The 20,203-nt window shown below is 43.3% G+C and overlaps 1 protein-coding gene across 2 annotated transcripts in view; it reads left to right on the top strand.

Annotated features, from left to right (window-relative positions):
• Positions 1-20,203, top strand: part of SHC3 (SHC adaptor protein 3) — a 172,717-nt gene that overhangs the window by 2,594 nt on the left and 149,920 nt on the right. The gene's annotated exons all lie outside the window — the stretch shown is intronic.

Below are 20,203 nucleotides of genomic sequence, written 5' to 3'. Positions count from 1 at the left end.
GGGTGACCCGCTCCGTCCCGGTTTTCCTAGGCTCCACTTTTTTGGCACGCCTTTGCCACCTGGCTTACCAGATGTCTGGCCCGTGTCATGGGCGCCCAACCCTGGTCAGTGGGGGTCCGGCCTGCCTAGTATCTAGGAAACGCGCTGGGGAGACCTGGGCAGCCCCCGGGAGGAGAGATGCACGGAGTGGCGGCCCTACTCCTGCTGTGTCTTCCCCGGCGGGAGGGTGGGCCTCTTGTTGCCCCCCCGCAGCAAGAATTCCCAGCTCCTTGCAGAGCAGGCCAAATGCTGTGCTGCTTTCTCTTCGACGGGCTTTACTTTCTCACTCAGGCCAGGTTTTCTTGGGGTTTGTCTTTCATTCCCTAAGGAAAGGTTCTGGTTTACAGCAGCGGAATGAGAATTCTGGGACTATTTTTCTGGTGACTGTAGTCTTCCATTTAAATGTGCTAAAAGGGAACTAGGGCGCTGCGCTTGGAGCCACAGGCTGGAAAGGAGTTTTTTCCTCCAACACAAAGATGATAAAATCACGATGTAGTCAATAAAATTCCACCCTTATGCAAGCATGTTATGATATTTAAGGAAAAATGCTCAGCACAGTTCAAGTAATCTGCCACGCGGTTATTTCCTTCTGCCGGTTGGGCAGCTCAGAGCTTTAACAGCCTCCACAGCCGAGCAGACACCCCCTACACAAGGGATTAAGGATGGAAGTTGCAGTATTGCAATCCTGCCACTCCAAGGCATGGCTTTGTATTGAGAAAGAAATGAGACACAAACTCTATCTCTACGGTGTCCTCAATAACACTGAGAAACCCCCAGGATGTCTGTTCCGTAAATATTGGCTGCAGATTCCAGTGTAAAAATTAAACAGAACACATCCTCAGGTAAAATGCAGTATCTGGTAATTTCAGAACCAAAATATTAACAGAAATACTTAACTTTGTGGATTGCCTTTAACTATATAAAAAGTACTTACAGACGAATGTGGCCATTGTTGTTAAAAGAGGGCTTCTTCACCTTTTCGGTCTGCTTTTTAATTTAACCTTCATTTTAGCTTCTAAGTATGGATTATTAAATTTTCCAAAGGGATATAGATGAGCATAATATATGCATATTTGGTTGAGTTTATTTTAAGAGATACTGAATATTCTTCTTGTTTTGCTTATTTAAATTATATAACCAGGGGCCAAAAACAAAAAGAAAAAAACAAACCAAACCAAAAATCCCTGACAGCTTTGAGGTTGTGTTTACTTCTGGGGTGTTAGCATAATTGCTGTTTTAAAAAGCCTACATTTCAAATAGACAAATAGACCTTGGCAAAGCTTTTTCTACCTGTCATATTAAACAGAGTAGTTTTCAAATTGAGGGAGAATTCTCAAACTTAACGGCTTTAAATTTTTGTTTTAATCACTTTGCTTAGAACTTTGCTTTTGCTTTTTAAAGAAGGAAGGCGAGCATCCAGTTTGAAAGGTCAAATGTGGCAAAATAATGATGAATGTACGAAAATAAGGCGGCTCTGCATCGACAATCTGTTGCTGTAAGGTTTGTGACTTACTGGCAGCATCAGCAGTAGTATTCATAGTCAAAGGGCTGGATCTACACAGAGCTTGTCTGTGTCTTGGGTTACTTTGTGTTGCCTCAAATTTAAGGGGTTGCAGTGACGGGTTGAGGGGTGCATGGCATGGCTAATTAGGTCTCTGTACCATCCATGTTTTGGTTCCTTGTTCATTAGCAGCCATGAATGGTGCTGTGATGTGAACATAAACGCAGGCATTGTCCTCTGCTCTCCTGGAGAAGTTTGAAATCATGCAGAAAGAAAACCAGATGCCAAAGTGTGTGTGCATGTTTGATTCAAATTATCACATGGCCCTCTGTTGGTGCACATGTGCAAATTCCCGCATTGCCCATGTTGAGTTTAAAACCTCGAACTTATTTTATTGAAAAATTATTAAACTGAAAACAATCTTAATTTGGCGTTATTTAGAATTTTTGAATAGTTCTACTGGTATCCTTACTTTAAAAGATTTCTGGTAGATAGAAATGGGCCATCTTTATCATATGACTAGGTACCAATCGTAAAATCTAAAGGTTTAGGGTTTGGGAAAGGATGCATTATTCTCTTTGATGTAATTTTTTTCTAAATTAAAAATAAAGCCCCCAAATGTTTTCTAGTTTCCTGGAAAATTTATATACTGTATTACAGATTTTCCCCTCTCAAAGAAATACCTACTTACAGGTGATATTAGGATATTGCATATATGAATTATAATTCAAAAATATTTCAACTTAATCTGAGAACAGGGACTGTAAAATACAGAATTCTGGTGAATTGTGATCATCTAGGAAACATTAAACTATTTGAGCAACAGCTTAGAATGTGAATTAATGAAGGACTTAAAATTTAAACATGGAAGAAGTTCCTGAGCAACAGTAGAATTCAAAGCTCAGAGCATGTCTAATTGGTCCATCACTGAGTTTGCTGCTAAATAACAGAATGGGGCTATGCACACAGGAAGGCTGCAGCTTACTCTGCGTGGAGGTTTATACTCTTTTCAGCTGGGAGTCATTGGCAGCACCTTTTTACTCCCCTAAGTATCTTGACATTTCCTTTTTTCTTTTGGTGATGTAAAAGAAAGAACAACAAACTATGCTCTTGATAGAAAAGAAAAATCCAACAGCAAAGAACAATGCCTATTTTCATTAAATTTCCATTTTAAAAGTATTTGATATTTGGACCTAAAAGAAATGCAAAATGAGTATTGATTACGTTGCTGCCCACCTTTAAATTATCTTATCCTAAAGTCAAACCTGGGTAGGACCCCAATCACTCAAGGAGGCTGCTGGTCTTTAGCAGGTTCAAAAGGCAATATCCTGGTCCTCCACCTTCTCCATCCTCAGATCCACGGTGGGGAAACTGTAGGAAGGAATATGAACAGTGCAGGGGACAGGAGGCAGGGGTTCAGTTTTTAAAGAGCCAGTGGGCCATCTGAAGACAAGCACAGCCTTGACATTCAGCTCTGAAACTGCCTGCTGGAGGGGGCGAGACTGGAGCAGGAAGCAATGCTGTGTAGGCTGCACCGGGTTTGCCTTTGGCCCCAGCGTGGTCCCCAAAAGACAGGCTCCTTCTTAGAGCACATCACAGCACAGACTTCAAAAGGATAAGAAGTGACCATATTTAGAACTGACCCAAGTGCCAAGGGCAAGAATCAGGAGGCCCAATGTAAAAGCAATGGTTTTAGGTGCCCACTGCTCAGAGCTATTCCAACAGCATCAGCATTCAGTGAGCCAGCAGATTACGCCATTCATAAACACCTGTGAAGGCTCCAGCGAAGTTATATAGGTTTCAGCTTGTGGAGTGTTGTACATTTACTGACAGTGAAAATGGCGAGCTATTTATAGGAGATTTAACGATCAGAAAAGTACTGCATTATTTCCTGATATGCTGGACCCTTCCTGATACGCTTCCCTTTTGGAACAAAGCTCTGTTTTTACAAGGACTCTTTAAAAATTATTTTATTTCTCCCATTTGTGCATCTAATGATATTTGGGGTGGTATAAATAATTTGTTTTATTTGTAAATTACTGCCTTTTATAGGTGGTCTTCATAAATTACATTTACTCAAAAATTTATTCTTAATTTTTTTTCACTTGACAAAGTGTATAAAAATATCTTAAATTTTCGTTTTCTCAGAGCTGTATTCTTTTGGTAACTGTGAGCAAAGATCATACAAAAGTTATTTTAACTATATTAAAATAACTATATCAATTCTACTATAATATTATAGAATTTTATTTTACCTCTAGACTGAAAAATTGATTTTGATGTGGAGTTGAACTTTAAAAGTTCACTTTTTTCTCAACATTGTTTCAAGATCTTATGATATGGATGGCTTACATGTAAACATCTAAATGGTTTGAAAAATAGTTTAAGAATTTCTTTTGCCATTAATAGATAAATTTATTAATTTGATCTGGATAGTGAGTTGTCTCTTTTTATGTGACACAAGCATAGATGTGTTAAAGGCACACACACACGACACACATACAAACCACACACACACCTCACATATACACACACATATGCACATACACACCATGCACCCACACACGACCATACAGACACCACACACACACCCACAGCCCACAGGTAGATGACTTGTGATGACTTTGGATGGGGGCTGTTTTCTTTCTTGTTAGAAAATAAGAAATGTCATATTTCTAGAAATACCCAATTATCTCAGTCATTTCTTTTATATTCATGTTTAAGAAAAAGATAAGCTACGACAAAACTTCCATCCTATAAAGAACAGATGGCTGCTCCTCTGCCTCCACACGGTGTCTTACCTTTGAGTATATGTCATAGTTTTGAGGAATATATGATTACTATCACTAAAGCAGAGTCCTGGGAACAGAAAGCCTGGGCAGCAAACACATGAACCCACTTGCAAGACTGGCTTTCCAGCCAACAGGCTGGCCCTGCAGGATGTGCCGGTGCCGCTGGCCTGCAGTGCCTGGCTTAGGGTAGGGGACATTAGAGCAGACACCTGGCCTGGGGAAAGGTCCTGGACTGGTGAAAGGCAGAACACCTGGGCTGCAGCTCCACTGCCACCTTAGTGTGGGGCTAGAGCAATCAGCTCACCTCTCTGGACCTGGCTGTCCCCGGCTGCAGCAAGTTGAAGGCAGGGTTGTGCTGGGGTTGGTCTCTATGGGTTGGGGGCCTGGCCGAGGCAGAAATGGTGGCATCCGTATCGTTTTTTGCACCAGCATCTAATGTAATTGGAAGAGATGGGCCCAGGGAAGTACACTGCAGTATCAGGAGTGTGCTCACCTGGTGGACACCTGCTGTTATCACTGGGGCCAGGGCCAGACCCTGCAGTACAAGGACCCAAGTCCATGGTGGGGCTCAGAGGAAAGCAACAAGGAGGAGCCAGCATGTTCAATGAAAATACCCAAGGGTAATAGAGTTAGTGAATTATTTAATTCATAAATAAAATGGTTGCAGATGGAATGGAAAGAAATGACCAGTTATGTGTGTTTCCTGGGTAAAGGACAAGAAAACAATTTTGCAGTGTATCATAAGAGTTCTACAATATGTGGTGGATAAATAATATCTTTAAGGTGGGAGGCAGTGAGCATAGGAACAGCCTACTGAGTGGGTGGATGTTGACCATCGTGTGTGTGTGTGTGTGTGTCTGTATGTGTGTGTGTCTGTGTGTGTGTCTGTGTCCTTGTGTATGTGTGTGTCTGTGTCTGTGTGATGGGGTGTAGGGATGTGAAGCTGCACAATATGCCTTACAAGTTGGTTTGGGTCTTACAAGTTCATAATTACTCATTTTCTGTTGAGTTAAAAAACAAAACAAAACATTTTGACCCCATTGTGATTTCGCCTCTCCCCTCCCAACCAAAACAACAACAGTGTGACAAGGATCCACTGAGGGTCCACTGGGAGTCATTAGTCCATGTCTCCCAGTGCTAGAATTGGTGAATTTTCCCTGAGTGGCCACTTCAGAGTTGCAGAGCAGTCATGGTTATAAATAAGCAGAGTGACACCAGTTACACTGGGGTGAGAGGGATTAGGCATCCCTGTTTGGACCACTTGACCCCCAGTGAGATACCAGGGGCCAAAGGCCATGTTTCCATGGTTACAGGCCATGCTGCTCTTTGTCTTTGTGAGGAGAGTTAGTGAGAAGGTGCCGGATATACCTAAGCTCTCCTGTACCACCTGACATGACTGGAAGAGGCACTGCTCTTCTTGGCTGGCGAGCATCTTCTCAGCTCTGGATGGCACCTCTGGCTGGGGTCTCTTTTCGAGGCAGTTGGCAGCAGTTTAGTAGATCCATGGATTCTATGATCTACAGATTCTGGGTTCAGACATGCCTTGCTCTGCACCTCAGCTGGTCTGGCAAATACCACTGCCATCTAGTGAAGATTTGGGTTTCTAGCCATGAGCCCAGGTGCCTGTGAGGATCTGCAGTGAAGCCTAGATGCTGGAAGAAGCTGCAGAAAAGGGAAGTCGAGGAGACAGCTCGAGCAGGTGCCTTACCCCGTCCATTGGAGCTTCCAGGTGCCTGATGCTCCAGCAGCTGTATGGATATCTGAAGCTCCTCAAAACCAAGAAGAAAAATGTTCAAAGAGCTGATTGTTATAATGCTGCTTACTTCAGACTTGAAGCCATCCTTGGATATCATCTGAAATGCATGGTTTTCCCAAAATGGAGAACCCCTCAAAAGAGGCTTTGCTCACTTTCGTCTATTGAATAGGCAGAAAAAGAAGCAAAGAGTCGATTCCAAATTTCAAGAATTTAAATTCGTATGAACCCTTCAAACTCTAGAACTTGGCCTTCACCCAGCCTCACATCAGAAGTGCTCTCTACTCTGAGGTCATTCTGACAAACTTCATTTTATCAAATTCCATTAAATATAATTGCTTGGCAATCTACTGACAGTAGTGCTTTTTGCTGTGCAAACATTAAAAATTTCCACTGCCACCTGCCCAAATAGAAACTTTGTTTTTTTTCAAAAAAAAAAAAAAAATCAAAATACGGTTCTAGTTCTGTTGACAAGGAATTTACCCCTAAGGTGGTATTTAGCAGACATACTGTATACTCTGGGCCTCTTACAGTTTTTACCAAAGCAGGAGTCATAGAAGGCTTTTATTTCTTACGATAAAATGATGAAAACCTAGTTGTTTTGAGCGTTCTTTGCCTGGAAGAAGCAGCCCTTCACAATGACTTATTGTCCCTCTGGAAGATGGACAAAATGTAAGTGAATTATGAGGGATTTGTGTACAATCATCCCTTGAGATCTGAGGGGGACTGGTTCCAGAAACCCCATGGATACCAAAATTCAAACATGTTCAAGTCCCTGATATAAACTGGTGCAATATTTGCAAGTAACTTATGCACATCTTCCGTATACCGTATACTATAAATGTAATATCTCTAGATTACTAATATCTATTATAATGTAAATGCTACACAAATATTTGTTATACTGCATTGTTCAATTTGTGTTATTTTTTATTTTTGTATTGTTATTTTTATCATGTACTTAAAAAAAATATTTTCATGAATTTGGAGGGCCAACTGTATTCCATTATTCCCTAGCATATGCATTTTTTTATTTTCGAGATGGAGTCTCGCTCTGTTGCCCAGACTGGAATCCAGTGGCATGATCATGGCTCACTGTAGCCTTGACTTCCCAGGCTCAAGAGATCCTCCCACCTCAGCCTCCCGAATAGCTGGGACACAGGCACACACCACCATGCTTGGCTAATTGTTTTACTTTTTGTAGAGATGGGGCTTCCCTGTGTTGCCCAGACTGGTCTTGAACTCCTAGCCTCAAGAGATCTGCCTGTCTCAGCCTCCCAAAGTGCTGGGATTACAGGCATGAGCCACTGCCAGGCCTGCACATGCATCTTTCTAGAATTAAAGTGAGTAGTGCAGGTGTCTCTTCTGGCCGTGGTGGGCCCTCCTTGCTGATTTTGACTGCATGAGCTGTGCTTCAGACTGGTAAAAATACAGGTTGGCCCGTGCCAGGCACATGGTTTAATTCCTGGATGTGCCCCTGGGCTGTACCATGTCGAATCCCAAAGAGCTCCCTCATCACCCAGGGTTTAGTGCATCCCTCCTTGCTGCCTGTCCCTCTTGAGTCTTGGTTTGGATGCCTCAGGTCTTCCCAAGGAAAAGGTCTCCACAACCCACTCAGCAGGAGAGGCCCCTAAAAACTGACAGCAGGAGAAAGACAGCCTTGAGCCCATTCATCCTGCCCATCCCTGACGTGGCAGGACGGGTGAGGGAGCCTAAACTGCCTCACACTGATCTCCACCTCCTCTGCTTGCAGCCCTGCCTGTCTTCCAAGGTCACCTGCCAACCTTGTAACATGCCTTGTAAACCACCCTTTATAAAATTTAAACATTTATTATGAGGATTTTAAAACATATATCAACATACAAAACGTATAAACACAACAAAATAGAGAGAATGGTAAAATGAGGCCCCAGGGACGCATCGCCTGCCACGAAACTTCAACAGCCACCAGCTCAGTGCCATCTGCATCCCACTCCCACCGTGCACTATTTAGGAGCGGTTTCCAGACTTCCAGGTTTTGCCTGTTGCTCTTCCGTGGACTTGTGTGGGCCTGTCTTTGCCCTGGTGTGGGTCAAGCAGTGGCCTGGATGTCCAAATTCCTTCTAGACATGAAGGCACTCCTCACGTAGTGGGAATGAGGGCCTCAAGTTGGCACGTGGTGACTGTCCTTCAGGAACTAACTGACAAATGTGTTAGTGGAGCTCTAGAATTGTGCAGGTCTGGGTGGTGCCTCCGCCTCAGTGCTTAGAGAGCACACCATGTTCTTGACTAATAAGTTGCAGCCTTGGGCTTAACAGTGGTACCAAATATGGCCAAGTGGCTCAGGGTCCCGAATGTGCTCAGACATCCTGGATTTGACTCTGTGATCCCTGAGAAGCACTGTGAGCTGTGAGGAGGGGCAGGCCTCCTAGCCCTCAGGTGGGGAGGTGGGAGTCATACCTCCCAACCTCTGCTCAGTGTCTGGCAGGGCCTCTTCCAGCATCAGAGGAGCCTTCTGGAAATGGGTGTTCTCCCAAGTTGTTTTTAATAGTATTAGTCAGGGTTCTTCAGAGAAACAGAACCAAGAGTTTCTTATAATAAAAGGGATTTATTATAAGGAATTGGCTTGCATAATTTTGGAGGCTGGCAAGTCCCAAGATCTGCAGGGTGGGCCAGACCCAGCAAAGCTTATGGTGTCAGTTCCAGTTCTGATGCTGTCCTGCTTGAGACCCAGGAAAAGCCAGTGTTTCAGTTTGATCTGAAGGCAGGAAAAAATAGTGTACCAGCTTGAAGACAGCCCAACAAGAGGAATTCTTATCCGGGGAGGGGTCAGGCTTTTTGTTTTATTCAGGCCCTCAGCTGATTGGACAAGGGCCACACAAATTGGGGAGGGCCATCTGTTTATTCAGTCTACTACTGATTCAAATGTTTATTTTATCAAAAAGGAAAAAACTCTCACAGACACACCAGAATAATGTTTAACCAAATATCTGGGCATCTCATGGCTCAGTCAAGTGGACATACAGAATTCACCCTCTGAAATATACATAAACTCTAGACGCATTTTCTAGAGTGGCCACTAGCTGACCTGAACCACTTGTAGGGATTTCTGTTTCCTAACAATATGGAAACATGGGATAAGGAATGATCAAATAAACTTGCCTGAAAGAGTCTGAGATGTTATTATTGTTCCTGTGGGCACCAAATAGAGAAACTTTTTTTTTTTTTGAGATGGAGTTTTGCTCTTGTTGCCCAGGCTGGAGTACAATGGTGCAATCTCGGCTCACAGCAACCTCCGCCTCCCCGGTTCAAGCAATTCTCCTGCCTCAGCCTCCTGAGTAGCTGGGATTACAAGTGTGCACCACCATGCTCAGCTAATTTTGTATTTTTAGTAGAGATGGGGTTTCTCCATGTTGGTCTGGCTGGTCTCAAACTCCCGACCTCAGGTGATCCACCTGCCTCAGCCTCCCAAAGTGCTGGAATTACAGGCGTGAGCCACTATGCCCGAACCAAATAGAGAAACATTTTTAAATTCCTCAAATGTTTGTTTAGGGTTTACTATAGATGGATGCTAGAGTAGGGGTCTGAGCTATAAGACGGATAAACTGTGACTCTGCCCACAAGGAGAGCTGTAGGTAGGTCTTTATGGGGCTAAGTGGCAAGGGCCCATGGCTGTGGTTCGCAAGCTGGCTTAGGGTGTGGAGGCTCAGGTGGCCGCTTGCCCCTGGAATCACACCTGATATGGTCCCTTGAGGTGGGGGCAAGCCCGCAGCAGGACATGTAGCCACCTTACATTGATGCTTTTGAGTTACAGCCAGAGGCAGAGGCACCCAGGAGGGGAAACACGCTTCTGTGTCAAGGTGTTTCACCAGTAAAATGGAAAAGCCATGGGGTTTTTCCCCCTAATTTGCAAACAATAATAACATAATAATAATTTATAGATGTGATTTTTCTCAATTTAAGATTTGCTGTCACGGAAGTTCTAAAAAGTATGTTGGTGCATGTTTCTATTTGGGTTTGACCAAATTAAAGAACAAATGGCAAATAAGTACTCTCAGAAAGTGGAACTAGGCAGAGTAGTGCCTCTTTTGGGAAGTTGGGCTGAGAACGGAAGGTCACTGGTCAGGTGGGTGAGCTGTGAGGGCCTGGGGCATGGCAGGTGCCCCTGAGTCCCTCCTGCTTCCCACATGCTGAGAAGCCTCCTTTCATCCTCTGACTTTCCATGTCCATATGACTGATGGGATCATGGTACCCCTTGCTTGGTCAGCCGCCTCACCCCTTCCTCGGGCTGCAGTTCTCCAGGGTCTCCTCTGGTCTCTGGGATAGAGAAACTGTTTTTTAAAGGATTGTTATTTGTAAGGAGGTGATGGCTGCACTATCTAGAGAACTGAGCTGTGACTTTTTTCACTGGAAGTAGCAACTCCTATAATAGATGAGAACCTCATTTGCAGAATGGCTTATTAACTCAGGTGAAAGGAGAAAATAAGACTCACAAATAACAGCCAGAGGGGAGAATTCTGATGTCTGGGTGTTGACCACACCCCTGTCCCCCTCATTGCCCTCCCTCTCTCCCTCCTGCTGGACCCCCAGGGCAGGGGTGTGCTGGCCAATGGTTAACATCTGGCTCTCAGGACAAAAAAGTCATGATTTGAAGTTTTGTCAGCTTTTGTGCTGTAAAGAGCCACTGCCCTGCTGCAACTGGGAGATGGGAAGAGGAGTGCAGTAGCTCAGCTGATAGAGTCTACACCACACGGTACAGTGGATTCAACCTCAAGGTGCAGACAACAGCAATGTGTAATACAATCATTAGGAGGTGCTGCGTTTTTAGTACTTACCACCTTTGCTTGTCTTATAATTACATATACAGGGAGAGGGACACACTCCTTAGGTCTGTTCCCTGCTAAATTAGCCTTCCCTGCATCCTGCCTCCACTTGAAGCCCTCTCTCTTCCCTTGTGCATCCTTTCCTTCCCACTTCACTTCCTCTCTTCTTATTCACATCAACATGCAGTGATCGGCTTCTCCTGGTCCGTGGATAGTGATCTGGAAAAGGTTCATCAGTGCCCCCTCATATGAAATCTAAACCCCTTTTCGATTCTTTTGCAGCCTGACCTCCTTCCCCCGCAGACTCTGATGCTTTTGGCTCACAGCCTCTCCCTGGAGGACTCCCAGTCTCGGCCTTGAAGGGTTTTCTCCTTTGGTTCTTGTGCAGTCCTCTTGTCTTCCCATTTTTGTTTCTGGATTTTTTCCAGTCTTGCCCTCCCCATCCACCCATTCATTAGTATATTCCTTCATCAATTCTTAAATCAATTGTTTCATTCAATGGGTATCTATTGAACCCCTATTCTGTGCTAGGCCTGTGCTAGGATTGGGGATAGAGTGGTGAATTTTTTGCTTCCTGCTTCTTCAGTGCCAGTTGGGAAGACGGAGGAGAGAAAATACCAGGGGCCACACTAGTCATGGTGATGTGGAAATCAAGGATGGCTTCTCCCAGGAGATGATACTGAAATGGAGCCCAAATAATGGGTGGGATTGTCTGGCAGGTGGATGGGACATGTGTGTGTAGGTGTCAGTGCATGAGTGTGTGGGCCCATCTCGAGGAGGTGACAGAAGCAGAGTGCGCCTGTGTGGCTGGAGTGTGTGGAACCAGACGGGGTGTGGGGTCAGATCTACAGCTCACTGGACTTTAGCAAGTGTGGTGGGAAGCCACTGGCAATTTTCCAAAAGATTATCTTCTGTGTGCAGAAACCATTGGAAAAGTAAGAATGAAAGTAGAGGCAATTAGAAGACAATTAGGAGTGATGATGGAAGCTGAGACAAGCGTCATGGGCTCAAGGCAACTGAAACATCTACCCAGGTCTATGTCGCTAACTGGTGGTGCAACCTGCGCATCTACCGTTTCGGAGGCCTCTAAGTGTAGCATGTCTCAAAATAAATTCATGATTTTTCCCTCTGGCATCTGTTTCTTGTTCATGTGTCACTGTTCATCCTCTCCCCAAATCTGAGACCCCCAAGTCATCCCTGAACACTTCCTTTTTCTAAACCTCTTACATCTGTTCAGTCACCAACCTCTCATTTCCACCTCTAAAGGGTTTCAAGTTTTTCTTCTTTTCCCTTCCTTTTATTCTGATTCATGCCCTCACCATTTTTTTTTTTTTTTGCCTTGATGATTGCAATAAACTACTGATCTTGCCAGAAAATTGCTTTGGGAAAGACTTTTCTTATTAAATTAGAGAAAAAAATGATATAGCCTCTCTGAAATGTTTCAAACAATACACAAATATTTGGGGTGAAAAGTGAAAGTTTCCTCTCAGCTCTCTTCCTGACACTTACTAATTTTATTCTTCTCAGAGATAATCCCCAACAATGATCTGCTACTTATATTTCCAGGGTGTGTGAAAACACACACACACACACACACACACAAACACGTCTTTTTCTTTTCTTTCATCTTCTTTTCTTTTACACAACACAAAACATTCTACATATATTGATCTGTGACTTGCTCTTCTAACTTTATATGCTTTGGAGATCTTTCAATATTAGTACCTATAATTCTGTCTCTTTTTTTGGCATTCACTTGGCAATCAAATTATGGGTGAACTAAAATTTATTCCAACAGTTCCCTATTGTTAGACAGGTAGGCAGTTTCTAATTTCTCACAAGTTATGAAATAGTGAATATTCTTCTACATTCATCTTTCCACTTGGAGAGATATTTTTCACTGTGTGTATAATAAGTTTATTCCTTTCCTTCTCTTATTGTCTTGGCTGGGGTTTTGAGTACGGTCATCAGTTCTGTTGGTGAAGGCTACGTTCTTGCTCCTGGCTACAAAGTGAGCTCTTCTGTATTCAAATATCAACAACATTTACTATTATATACATTTTTACAAGTTAAAAAAATTTTCCTATGATCCTAGTTTTTTAGAAATCTGAAATAGTTGCTGAATTATATCAGGTTTTTTTCAGCATCTAGTAAGATAAATATGCATTTTTCATCTTTTTCTGTAAATGTGGTGAATTATTTATCTTTCTAAAATACATGTCTGTCATCTCATCTGCCTAATTAAAAGCTCTGCTGCTTGCTTGCCTTGCTTACAGAATTCAATCCAACTTCCTTATTATGAGTGTAAAAACTTTCAGTTTGGCATCATCTTACTTCTGGAGCCTCATCTCCTGCGCCCCTACCCCGATACTCCAGCCATATGGAGAAACTTGTTTTCTCCCAAACCAGTTGCACTTTTGGGCTTAGCTCAAACTCTTCCCCTCTGGGCCCCTTCTCTCCTTCTCATCTTGGCCTAAAATAATGCTCTTTGGCCTTCAAGACTCAGCTCACATAAGCAAACAGTTCTGTCTTGCCTCTCCCATTCAGGCAGCTGGTGCCCTCTGCTCAGGGTCTCCAGAGCTCTGTAGCCTTCAAGTCAATCCATATGAAGTATGACTCTACCAGATGCCCAATGCCAGAGCCCCTGAGAATCCAAGATGAATTGGATGAATGGTCCCCACTCTCAAGGAAACCATAATCTAGGTGGGCTTACATGTGTGTGGCATCAGACCATGAATTTTGATATTTGATGTGTTATGAACTGAGTGTCTGTGTCCTCCCAGAATTCATCTGTTGGAATCCTAACCCCTAATTCTATGGTGTTAGTAGGTGAGGCCTTTGGGAGGTGATTAGGTCATAGGGGTGGAGCTCTCATTAATGGGATTAGTGCCCTTATAAAAGAGGTCCCAGAGAGCTTGCTTGCCCTCCTTCTACTATGTAAGAATGCAGCAAGAAGACAGTCTTCTGCAACCAGTGAGCGAGTCCTCACCAGACACTGAATCTGACAATACCTTGATCTAGGATGTCCAGACTCCAGAATGAAAAATAAATGTTTGTAGTTTAAGCCACCCAGTCTGTGGTATATTTGTTATGGCAGTCTGAGCTGACAAGAACATGATGTAAGGCCATGGATTGTGGGACGGGTGTTCAGCCGATGTATTAGCCCATTCTTGCATTGCTGTGAAGAAATACTAAAGACTGGGTAATTTATAAACAAAAGAGGTTTAACTGGCCCTGCAGGCTGTGCAGAAAGCATGATGTTGACATCTGCTAAGCTTCTGGGGAGACTTCACAGCAGAAGGTGAAGCGGAGAGCAGGCACATGGCAGAAGCGGGAGCAAGAGAGAGAGAAGGAGGGCGCCTACACTTTTAAACGACCAGATCTCACGAGAATTCACTCATTATCGCGAGAAGAGCACGGTGGGGATGCACGAAGAGGGTGGTGCTAAACCATTCATGAGAAACCTGCTCCCATGATCGTATCGGGTCCCACGAGGCCCCACCTGCAACACTGGGGATTATATTTCAGCATGAGATTTGGGTGGGGTCCAGATCCAAACTCTATCAGCCAGCCTCTCCCAAGGCTTCGCTGGAGCAGGAGCCTGTGTTGAATACTTAATATGCGACGGAGTACAGAGGAATGGGAGCGGCTGCAGGGCACTGGGGGATGTGCCTGATCAACAGCGACTGGTCCAGAAGGTGACCTGGAGCCTATTTGTATACTACTGGGGATTACGAACATAATTCCATGCAGGCACATTTTGAACTCTGTTCTATTAGTAAATTCCTTGGTAATTGTTCCTTCCATAAACTATGTATGCCACAGCCCACCCAAAATCTCTAAAGGCTGTTTGGTAGTTGGAAAGCATTATTAGCAGACCCTTGAATTCTGTGTTCTCCTGTCCTTTCTCTTGACAGCTAATTACAGAAAGGTTTCCGTAAGAGACTCAACTTTAATGACAGCCATGAGAGATCATTATTAAGTCAAAACATTGTATAGCCAAATTTTACCAGCACATTTCCAAACAGAAAGCTAAACTCCTTAACACTTTCACTTGTCCCCACCTCTAATTAAAATTACATGGATTTATGAAAAAGAAAGGAGGAAATGAATGGATCAACAAGTATTTTTTGAAAGCTCAATTACACGTCTTGTTCTGTGGAAGGTATTGTAGGTTGTTAAAGAGGTGCAGGGTGATTGCCTAAAAGGAACTTTTAATTCAGTTGAACGGGGGGAAAAAATCTATGTTCTAAAAAGGTGTTAATTATGTGGTAAGAGATCAGTGGTGGGCTGGGGTTATCAGAAAATGCCTCGCCAAGGAGGTGGGATTTATTCTGGGTCTGGAAGGACTATCCAGATCTGGGTAGGTGGAGGAGTGGAGGGTATTCACAGCAGGAGAATCAGAGTGAGAAGCTCTTTGGAGGTGGGAGGGTGCACAGTGTTTGCCAAGGGGATGGGGAAGATGTGCCACTGAAGGATGGCTGTAGTCAGGGACACCTGACACTACATATCAGCTGTCATTTGTCTGTAACATGGGCTGTAGCCCCTTAGAGCTGGAATGCACTCAATCAGGGTTAAAATCTTTGGGAAGCAGGCTCTGTGTGAAGTCCTCCCATGGCTGGGATTTCCCTATTAAATGAAGTGACCAGTGTGTTGCTGGCTATTGAGCCTTGCACTCCATGACCTCTGTGATGGTTAATACTAAGTGTCAACTTAATTGGATTGAAGGATGCAAAGTATTGATCCTGGGTGTGTCTGTGAGGGTGTTGCCCAAGGAGATGAACATTTGAGTCAGTGGGCTGGGAAAGGCAGACCTTAATCTGGGTGGGCACCATCTAATCAGCTGCCAGCATGGCTAGAGTATAAAGCAGGCAGAAAAACGTGAAAAGGCTAGACTGGCTTAGCCTCCAAGCCTACATATTTCTCCCGTGGTGAATGCTTCCTGCCCGCGAACATCCGACTCCAAGTTCTTCAGTTTTGGGGCTCGGACTGGCTCTCCTTTCTCCTCAGCTTGCAGGCAGCCTACTGTGGGACCTTGTGATTGTGTGAGTTAATACTTAATAAACTCCCCTTTATATATATGTATCTATTCCATTAGTTCTGTCCCTCTAGAGAACGCTGACTAATACAACCTCCCTCCATCTGGGTGACATTTGCCCTCTCAAGCCCGGCAGAACGGAGCTCCTTCCTTACCAGATGACAGTCCTTGAAGTAGCTAAAGAAGTGTTTTTCCTTAGCCTTCTCTTCTCCAAGCCAAACATTTCTCACTTCTTCAACAGTTGTGATCCCACTATATCTAGATTCTCTTATTGTTTATATTCTGCTTTGTAAATTAAATTTAAGACACCCTGCTCATAGTAAGGAATAAGGTTGAATTACTGTGTTGGCCAGATTTGGCCTATATTCTATCTGTAGAGTTTTGTCCTATCCTAAGAATAATTTGGGTCTTTAGTTCATATGCCTGCATGACTAAGAGACAATTTAATCTTTGTCTAAGATATCACTACTCTATTTAAAGAAAAGATGGTAGTGCTTTCTTTATGGCTTATTATGACCTACAAGCAGAATTATTGACGGTTTTCAAAGTCACACATTCTTTTCTCAAAAGGCTGAATACAGACTCATGTCTACCCTGCACCCTTCTACCCCCTACTATATGCTATGGTCCACTTAACTACTATGAGTTTCCAACTCTCAGCCTCTGTCATGAAAATTCTGGCTTGTAATTGAGAAAGCCAGTGGAATTTTCACTGGGGATTATGTCACCCACCCAACAAAGCAAATGTCGCACTATAGAGTGATAGGGTAAATTCTGGTACATTTACACTATGGAATATTACTAGGTAGCCATTTCTAAAAGTGAACTAGAGTCCTATTACAGTTGATTTGAAAAGATTTTTACAAGGAGTTGTTGAGTGAGAACAGCATGATGAAACAAAGCATGTGTATGAACCCATCCTTGTAACAGAAGCAATCACAAGAAAGCATGTATATATCCACAATTATAGTTGGAGACTTCAACAGCCCACTAGACAGAATAATCTAGTAATTGATACTACTAGCGATTGATGGAACCGCTAGACAGAAAATCAACAAAGATGGACAAAAGCTGAACAAAATAACCAACAGGATCTAATGGACATACATAGAGCCTTCCACAAAATCACAGCAGAATAAACATTCAAGTGTCCATGAAACATTCACCAAGATATACCATGTTTTAGGTCATAAAACAAACCTAACCAAATTTAAAAGAAGTAAAGGCATACAGAGCATGTTCTCTGATCACAATGAAATTCAATTTAAAATGGAACTAAATTAATAATTGATAATAGAAAAACAATAAGAAAATCTCTAAACTTTGAAATTAAACAACATGGCTGCAAATAACTAATGAGACAAAGGAGAAGCTTCAAAGGAAATACAAAAAAATACATAAAATTGAATGAAAATGAAGCCACAACATGTCAAAATATATGGGACATAGCAACAGTGCAAAGAGGAAAATTTATAGCACCAAATGCTTACCTTAGAAAACAGAAAAGTTCTTCAATCAGTAATCCAACTGTCTACCTCAAGAAACTAAAAAAAAGGGTTAAAGCAAGCAGAAGGCAGGCAATAACAAAGATAAAAGCAGAAATCAATAAAATTAAATATAGGCAATCAATTGAAAAAATCAATGAAAGCACAATCAGATTTTTTGAAAAAAAAATTGATAAAATTGATACACCACCTGGGCATGGTGGCTCACACCTATATATATCCCATGCACTTTGGTAGGCCAAGGTGGGAGGGTCACTTGAGGCTGGGAGTTTGAGGCCAGCCTGGGCAACATAGCCAGATCCTATTTCTGCAAAAAAAAATTTTTTTTAATTAGCCTGGCATGGTGGCAGGATGCCTGTAGTCCCAGCTACTCAGGAGGCTGAGGCAGGAGGAGCACTTGGACTTGGGAGTTGGGGGTTGCAGTGAGCTATGATTGCAGCACTGCACTCTATCCTGGGCAACAGAGAGAGATCCTGAATAAAAAAAAAAAATTGTTAAACTTAGGAAGATTGACAAAAATTAAAAAAACATTTTGGCAATATATTAGTTTCTTGTTGCCAGTCTAACAAATGACCACAAATTTAGTGGCTTAAAACAACAAAAATTTATCTTACAATTCTGGAGGTCAGAAGTCTGCCCTGAGACTTACAGGACCACAATCAGGGTATCTGCAGGGCTCATTTGTTCTGGAGGCTCTGGGGGAGAGTCTTCATCTTGTGTCTGGAAGCTTCTAAGGCTTCTAGCTGTGAGAATGCTTTGGCCTGTGGCCACATTAATCTCTGCTTCCATTATCACGTCGTCTTTTTCTCATCTGTGGTCAGATTTTCCTTTGCTTATCTCTTATAATGACCCTGTGGTTACATGTATGGGCCACCCGATAATCCAGAATGATCTTTCTATCTCAGGATGTTACTGAACTGAACTGGGGTCTGCTCACCCGGTGCAGTAGGGCCAAATATTTATTGAGGGTTGTAGTGGGAGAAAGGAGGGTGTTAGTGGGAGGGTATTTAAGTGTAAACCTTACTTGTAAGGGTGCCAAGTAAGGAGAATTGGGTTGCTTACGCTTGAGACCCGACCTCCCAGATGGCTTAAAGTTAAGGGTTTATGGAGACAGGGAGGCAAAAGTTATAGGCAAGGTCATAAATCAACACAGGGAGGCTATACATTGGTTTGACTTAAAAAGACAGGACACCTCCAAGCAGAGGCCCGCAGATCATAGGTGGATTCCAAGATTTTCTGATTTGTGATTGATTAAGGAGGCAAAGCTTTGTCTAAGAATGCGTGATCAGCAGAAAAGAAGGTGAGCTCTGGTTCATAGGCATGATCTTCTCCAGGCCCCTCAGGAAGAAATTTAGAACAAAGAATAGCAATCAGAGTTGAGTCCTCAGCTTCTCCTTATCTGAGATCTGTGTGCCAGTGGCTCCGTTTGGTGGGGTCTAGGTTTATGGAAAACAACTCAGGGACATATTTTAAGATGCTGTCTTTGGTTTTTACAGGGAACCAAACATCCTGTGACTTTAGTTTGTTTGGCTATTATTTTTTTGTTGTGGTGGTTTATTAAGTTTTTATTTACTTTTTTAGGACTAGTTAAGTGCCTGGAATTTTTTTGAATGCACCTAAGATTTAAAAAATTATGTCTGTGGGGGCCCACAGGCTCCTGAGAGGGGTTCCTGCTCTGTTTTAAGGATACTTAACTTAATCATATCTATGATGTTTCAGTTCAGGGTCTTCCGTGAAGTTATTAGATGTCAGCTGGGACTGTAATTGTCCGAAGGCTTGACTGGGGCTGGAGGGTCCACTTCAGGATGGTGAACTCCCAGGACTGGCAGGTGGTATCTGGCTATATGCAGGAGGGCTCAGTTCCTTTCTACATGGCCTGCTCCATGTTTTTCCCATAGGGATTCTTCAGTGTCCATATGACATTGTGGATGGCTTCCCCCAGAGTGTGCAGCAATCAAGGCAGTAATATGTTTTATGACCTAGCCTTGGGAAGCACACACTGCCACCTTCACAGTATTTTATTGGTCACATGGGTCAGCCCCATTCAGTGGGGGAGAGCACTCTATAAGGGCACAGATGCCAGGAGGCCTCGGAAACATAAATGTTTTTGCTATGGGTATAGATTCGTGGGTTTTAGGCTGGAAGAAACCACAAAAATACCCTGGTTGACAGTAAGAATCAGTCCCATTGAAGATAAAAGATGGAATCTAAAAGCTTAATAGGGACAATTTTCTTCTGCAAAGAGGTAGATGGGGTGGCATGAATTTCTTGTGTTAGAGACAGTTTTAACAGATGAACCCTCAGGTGCCAAGTCAGTTAACCAGAGCTGTGTTGACAATCAGTAGGGATTTAGGAGGGAAAAACCCAAGGCAAGGAAAGTCCCTGTGAATGTGACCAGGTGGAGAAACAGGTAGATGATGATTTGCCAACTACATGTTCAGGGGCTGAGCTGAGGCCAGAGCTGGCAGCTGGTATTTCATCTCCAATGGGCTACTTAGGGTGGCTTTTTGGGCTCAATGGCACTCAAGAACAAGTCCAGCATATTGGCTGGTGGTAGCAGGACCTTACTGACATTCCATATGGAGTGGAGCTGGAAGCAGTCCTGTGAGGTCTGGGTGACACTCACACATCCTGTAAGGATGGAGAAGCAATGGACTAGGGAGCTGAGACCCCCAAGACCATCATTCTTGCCCAGGCTTCAGAGACAACTGGACTTCTTCTTGGTCATTCACACCAGACCGGAGATGGCTGAATGGTTGTTCTGTAAAGAGCA

Source organism: Hylobates moloch, unplaced genomic scaffold (genome assembly GCF_009828535.3).
Source record: "Hylobates moloch isolate HMO894 unplaced genomic scaffold, HMol_V3 SCAFFOLD_10, whole genome shotgun sequence".
Taxonomy (NCBI): domain Eukaryota; kingdom Metazoa; phylum Chordata; class Mammalia; order Primates; family Hylobatidae; genus Hylobates; species Hylobates moloch.
The sequence above is the reverse complement of the archived record's forward strand: the minus strand, read 5'-3'. Positions and strand labels throughout refer to the sequence as shown.